Below are 7,127 nucleotides of genomic sequence, written 5' to 3'. Positions count from 1 at the left end.
CTTGTAGTATAGTTTGAAGTCAGGTAGTGTGATGCCTCCAGCTTTGTTCTTTTGACTTAGGATTGTCTTGGCAATGTGGGCTCTTTTTTGGTTCCATATGAACTTTAAAGTAGTTTTTTCCAATTCTGTGAAGAAAGTCATTGGTAGCTTGATGGGGATGGCATCGAATCTGTAAATTACCTTGGGCAGTATGGCCATTTTCACGATATTGATTCTTCCTACCCATGAGCATGGAATGTTCTTCCATTTGTTTGTATCCTCTTTTATTTCCTTGAGTAGTGGTTTGTAGTTCTCCTTGAAGAGGTCCTTCACATCCCTTGTAAGTTGGATTCCTAGGTATTTTATTCTATTAGAAGCAATTGTGTATGGGATTTCACTCATGATTTGGCTCTCTGTTTGTCTGTTATTGGTGTATAAGAATGCTTGTGATTTTTGTACATTGATTTTGTATCCTGAGACTTTGCTGAAGTTGCTTATCAGCTTAAGGAGATTTTGGGCTGAGACAATGGGGTTTTCTAGATATACAATCATGTCATCTGCAAACAGGGACAATTTGACTTCCTCTTTTCCTAATTGAATACCCTTTATTTCCTTCTCCTGCCTAATTGCCCTGGCCAGAACTTCCAACACTGTGTTGAATAGGAGTGGTGAGAGAGGGCATCTCTGTCTTGTGCCCGTTTTCAAAGGGAATGCTTCCAGTTTTTGCCCATTCAGTATGATATTGTCTGTGGGTTTGTCATAGATAGCTCTTATTATTTTGAGATATGTCCCATCAATACCTAATTTATTGAGAGTTTTTAGCATGAAGGGTTGTTGAATTTTGTCAAAGGCTTTTTCTGCATCTATTGAGATAATCATGTGGTTTTTGTCTTTGGTTCTGTTTATGTGCTGGATTACATTTATTGATTTGCGTATATTGAACCAGCCTTGCATCCCAGGGATGAAGCCCACTTGATCATGGTGGATAAGCTTTTCGATGTACTGCCGGATTCGATTTGCCAGTATTTTATTGAGGATTTTTGCATGAATGTTCATCAAGGATATTGGTCTAAAATTCTCTTTTTTCATTGTGTCTCTGCCTGGCTTTGGTATCAGGATGATGCTGGTCTCATAAAATGAGTTAGGGAGGATTCTCTGTTTTTCTATTGATTGGCATAGTTTCAGAAGGAATGGTACCAGTTCCTCCTTGTACCTCTGGTAGAATTTGGCTGTGAATCCATCTGGTCCTGGACTCTTTTTGGTTGGTAAGCTATTGATTATTGCCACAATTTCAGATCCTGTTATTGGTCTATTCAGAGATTCAACTTCTTCCTGGTTTAGTCTTGGGAGAGTGTATGTGTCAAGGAATTTATCCATTTCTTCTAGATTTTCTAGTTTATTTGCGTAGAGGTGCTTGTAGTATTCTCTGATGGTAGTTTGTATTTCTGTGGGATCGGTGGTGATAACCCCTTTATCATTTTTATTGCCTCTATTTGATTCTTCTCTCTTTTTTTCTTTATTAGTCTTGCGAGCGGTCTATCAATTTTGTTGATCCTTTCAAAAAACCAGCTCCTGGATTCATTAATTTTTTGACGGGTTTTTGTGTCTCTATTTCCTTCATTTCTGCTCTGATTTTAGTTATTTCTTGCCTTCTGCTAGCTTTTGAATGTGTTTGCTCTTGCTTTTCTAGTTCTTTTAATTGTGATGTTAGGGTGTCAATTTTGGATGTTTCCTGCTTTCTCTTGTGGGCATGTAGTGCTATAAATTTCCCTCTACACACTGCTTTGAATGCATCCCAGAGATTCTGGTATGTTGTGTCTTTGTTCTCATTGGTTTCAAAGAACATCTTTATTTCTGCCTTCATTTCGTTATGTACCCAGTAGTCATTCAGGAGCAGGTTGTTCAGTTTCCATGTAGTTGAGCAGTTTTGAGTGAGATTCTTAATCCTGAGTTCTAGTTTGATTGCACTGTGGTCTGAGAGATAGTTTGTTATAATTTCTGTTCTTTTACATTTGCTGAGGAGAGCTTTACTTCCAATTATGTGGTCAATTTTGGAATAGGTGTGGTGTGGTGCTGAAAAAAATGTATATTCTGTTGATTTGGGGTAGAGAGTTCTGTAGATGTCTATTAGGTCCGCTTGGTGCAGAGCTGAGTTCAATTCCTGGGTGTCCTTGTTGACTTTCTGTCTCGTTGATCTGTCTAATGTTGACAGTGGGGTGTTAAAGTCTCCCATTATTAATGTGTGGGAGTCTAAGTCTTTTTGTAGGTCACTCAGGACTTGCTTTATGAATCTGGGTGCTCCTGTATTGGGTGCATGTATATTTAGGATAGTTAGCTCTTCTTGTTGAATTGATCCCTTTACCATTATGTAATGGCCTTCTTTGTCTCTTTTGATCTTTGTTGGTTTAAAGTGTGTTTTATCAGGGACTAGGATTGCAACCCCTGCCTTTTTTTGTTTTCCATTTGCTTGGTAGATCTTCCTCCATCCTTTTATGTTGAGCCTATGTGTGTCTCTGCATGTGAGATGGGTTACCTGAATACAGCACACTGATGGGTGTTGACTCTTTATCCAATTTGCCAGTCTGTGTCTTTTAATTGGAGCATTTAGTCCATTTATGTTTAAAGTTAATAGTGTTATGTGTGAATTTGATACTGTCATTATGATGTTACCTGGTTATTTTGCTCATTAGTTGATGCAGTTTCTTCCACGTCTCGATGGTCTTTACATTTTGGCATGATTTTGCAGCGGCTGGTACCGGTTGTTCCTTTCCATGTTTAGTGCTTCCTTCAGGAGCTCTTTTAGGGCGGGCCTGGTGGTGACAAAATCTCTGAGCATTTGCTTGTCTGTAAAGTATTTTATTTCTCCTTCACTTATGAAGCTTAGTTTGGCTGGATATGAAATTCTGTGTTGAAAATTCTTTTCTTTAAGAATGTTGAATATTGGCCCCCACTCTCTTCTGGCTTGTAGAGTTTCTGCCGAGAGATCCGCTGTTAGTCTGATGGGCTTCCCTTTGAGGGTAACCCGACCTTTCTCTCTGGCTGCCCTTAACATTTTTTCCTTCATTTCAATTTTGGTGAATCTGACAATTATGTGTCTTGGAGTTGCTCTTCTTGAGGAGTATCTTTGTGGCATTCTCTGTATTTCTTGAATCTGAATGTTGGCCTGCCTTGCTAGATTGGGGAAGTTCTCCTGGATAAATATCCTGCAGAGTGTTTTCCAACTTGGTTCCATTCTCCCCGTCACTTTCAGGTACACCAATCAGACGTAGATTTGGTCTTTTCACATAGTCCCATATTTCTTGGAGGCTTTGCTCGTTTCTTTTTATTCTTTTTTCTCTAAACTTCCCTTCTTGCTTCATTTCATTCATTTCATCTTCCATCACTGATACCCTTTCTTCCAGTTGATGGCATCAGCTCCTGAGGCTTCTGCCTTCTTCACGTAGTTCTTGAGCCTTGGTTTTGAGCTCCATCAGCTCCTTTAAGCACTTCTCTGTGTTGGTTATTCTAGTTATATATTCTTTTAAATTTTTTTCAAAGTTTTCAACTTCTTTGCCTTTGGTTTGAATGCCCTCCTGTAGCTCGGAGTAATTTGATCGTCTGAAGCCTTCTTCTCTCAGCTTGTCAAAGTCATTCTCCATCCAGCTTTGTTCCGTTGCTGGTGAGAAGCTGCGTTCCTTTGGAGGAGGAGAGGCACTCTGCTTTTTAGAGTTTCCAGTTTTTCTGCTCTGTTTTTTCCCCATCTTTGTGGTTTTATCTACTTTTGGTCTTTGATGATGGTGATGTACAGATGGGTTTTTGGTGTGGATGTCCTTTCTGTTTGTTAGTTTTCCTTCTAACAGACAGGACCCTCAGCTGCAGGTCTGTTGGAGTACCTGGCCGTGTGAGGTGTCAGTCTGCCCCTGCTATGGGGTACCTCCCAGTTAGGCTGCTCGGGGGTCAGGGGTCAGGGACCCACTTGAGGAGGCAGTCTGCCCGTTCTGAGATCTACAGCTGCATGCTAGGAGAACCACTGCTCTCTTCAAAGCTGTCAGACAGGGACACTTAAGTCTGCAGAGGTTACTGCTGTCTTTTTGTTTGTCTGTGCCCTGCCCCAAAGATGGATCCTACAGAGGCAGGCAGGCCTCCTTGAGCTGTGGTGCACTCCACCCAGTTCGAGCTTCCTGGCTGCTTTGTTTACCTAAGCAAGCCTGGGCAATGGCGGGCGCCCCTCCCCCAGCCTCGCTGCCGCCCTGCAGTTTGATCCCAGACTGCTGTGCTAGCAATCAGCGAGCCTCCGTGGGCGTAGGACCCTCCGAGCCAGGTGCTGGACACAATCTCCTGGTGCGCCGTTTTTTAAGCCCGTCGGAAAAGTGCAGTATTCGGGTGGGAGTGACCAGATCTTCCAGGTGCCTTGTGTCACCCCTTCCTTTGACTAGGAAAGGGAACTCCCTTACCCCCTGCGCTTCCCGAGTGAGGCAATGCCTCGCCCTGCTTCAGCTCACGCAGGCACGGTGCACGCACCCACTGACCTGCGCCCACCGTCTGGCACTCCCTAGTGAGATGAACCTGGTACCTCAGATGGAAATGCAGAAATCACCCATCTTCTGCGTCACTCACGCTGGGAGCTGTAGACCGGAGCTGTTCCTATTTGGCCATCTTGGCTCCTCTGATCTTACTTTAGTTTTATAATTCATTTTGAAATCAGAAAATGTTATGCCTCTAGCTTTGTTCTTTTCTCAAGACCATTTTGGCAATTTGGGTCTTTTGTGGTTTCATATTAATTTTTGATTTTTTTTTTCTGTTTCTGGAAAAAACTGCCAATGAGATTTCAATAGGGATTGCACTGAATCTGTAAATCATTTTGGGTAATACGGATATTTTAACAATGTTGAATTTTGCAGTCAATAAACACGGGACGTATTTTTGTTTATTTGTGTGTGTTTTAATTTCTTTTATCCATATTTCATTGTCTTTAATGTATAAGTATTTCAGCTCCTTAAGTAAGTTTATTTCTTAGTAGTTTATTTTTTATGTCATTGTAAATGGAGTTGTTTTCTTAATTGTTTATGTATAGAAATATCACTGATTTTTATATGTTGATTTTGCATGATCCGACATTTTTGACTTTGATTTCTAGTTCTATGATTTTATATTTTGAGTGTGTATGTTAAATCTTTAGGGTTTTATACAGATAAGATCATGCCACCTGCAAACAGAGTTAATTTTATTGCTTCCTTTCTGATTTGGAGATTTTTTGTTTCTTTGTCATCCCTAATTGCTCTGGCTAGGACTTTCAGTACTATGTCACAAGAGTAGGCATCCTGGTCTTATTCCTTATTTCCCTAGAGGGAAAGCTTTCAACTTTTCACCACTGTGAAAAATATTAACTGCATTTTTTCATATATGACCTGTATCATGTTGAGGTTATTTTCTTTTTCTTTTTTTTTTTTATACTCTAAGTTTTAGGGTACATGTACACAATGTGCAGGTTAGTTACATATGTATGCATGTGCCGTGCTGGTGCGCTGCACCCACTAACTCGTCATCTAGCATTAGGTGTGTCTCCCAATGCTATCCCTCCCCCCACCCCACAACAGTCCCCAGAGTGTGATGTTCCCCTTCCTGTGTCCATGTGTTCTCATTGTTCAATTCCCACCTATGAGTGAGAATATGTGGTGTTTGGTTTTTTGTTCTTGCGATAGTTTACTGAGAATGATGATTTCCAATTTCATCCATGTCCCTACAAAGGACATGAACTCATCATTTTTTATGGCTGCATAGTATTCCATGGTGTATATGTGCCACATTTTCTTAATCCAGCCATCCCATTACTGGGTATATACCCAAAGGACTATAAATCATGCTGCTATAAAGAGGTTATTTTCTTATCTTCTTGTCTTGTTGAGAGTTTTTATCATGAAAAAGTGTTGAAATTTGTGTCTTTCATGCCCACAGACGGAGATGGGTGTTGTGAGTGGTGGTGGGCTACACAGACTGTGTGGTGTGAGCTTTTCGCTGGGAGGAGCTAGGTGAGGGTCCTGAACATCTGACTGGGCAGCTGGTGTCCCTCAAGAAGTGGTTGCTGGAGGGTCAGGTGGACACCCTCTCAGTGACTCTGGGGCCGCTGGGTGTTCCTGAACTGATGGTGTCTTAGCCAGGCTGTGCTTATGCAATTCTAACGTGTATGTGGAAAAAGGACACAGGGTCCCCTCCTGCCTCTGAAGGGGTCATGGATGGCAGTAGGGAGATCCTAGCTGCCCGAGATGTGGTACTGCACCAGACATCTGGCCATATCCACAACAAGAATATCTCCACTCACCTAACTGGCAACAACAAACAAGGCCATGGCACTGAGAGTAGTGGCTCTGGCATCTTTGCCGTGAGCACACTGGATGGGATGCTGAAGCTCATGGAGGAAGCAGACAAGCTGTTGTGGTCAGCGCAGGTGGATCACCAGCTCTTCGCCCTGGAGAAATTGGGATGTCACCGGCAATGGGCATGAGGAGGTAGTTGCATGTGCCTGTGATGGACAGACATATATTATTGATCACAATCGCACCGTCGTCCACTTCTAAGTGGATGAAAATATCCGTGCCTTCTGTGCAGGCCTGTATGCCTGCCCAGGGATGCAACAGCTCCTGCCTCGTATATGTCACTTTCAACCAGAAGATCTATGTGTACTGGGAGGTGCAGTTGGAATGGATGGAGTCTACCAATCTGCTGAATGACTGGAGACCAAGCCTGAGTACCATAGCCTGCTGCAGGAGCTGGGCGTGGATCCTGACAACCTCCCTGTGGCTCATGCCCTGCTTCACCAAACACTCTACCATCCGACCAACCACCACAGTGTGTTCCCTCAAGCCTCCAGGATCCCACCTAGCTCTACTTGCCTCACAGCTGGTGAAGGATTCTTCTGAACCCCTACCCTACCTCCTCAAGGTATCTTTGATATTGGCAGGATAGGGAATACACATTACAGAAATGCAGGATTTGACTCTGGGCATGAAAGATGGCAGCAGCCCTAGGGTGACCACAAGCTATACACCTCACGGTCTTTTTGGTGAAAGAAGGGACAAGTTGACCCTCTGCCCATTTTCTTATGGACCTCACCCATCACACCATCAAGGTCATAGGACCCTGGCCTTGTTCCAGATCATCTGGGACATGTC

General features: G+C 42.8%; 1 pseudogene; it reads left to right on the top strand.

Moving 5' to 3' along the window:
* Positions 1-4,173: 4,173 nt before the first annotated feature.
* On the top strand, positions 4,174-6,838 carry LOC737142 (KICSTOR complex protein ITFG2-like; annotated as a pseudogene).
* Positions 6,839-7,127: the final 289 nt, after the last annotated feature.

This window comes from Pan troglodytes, chromosome 4 (assembly GCF_028858775.2).
Source record: "Pan troglodytes isolate AG18354 chromosome 4, NHGRI_mPanTro3-v2.0_pri, whole genome shotgun sequence".
In the NCBI taxonomy this organism is placed as follows: Eukaryota; Metazoa; Chordata; class Mammalia; order Primates; family Hominidae; genus Pan; species Pan troglodytes.
This window is presented reverse-complemented; position numbering and strand designations above follow the sequence as displayed.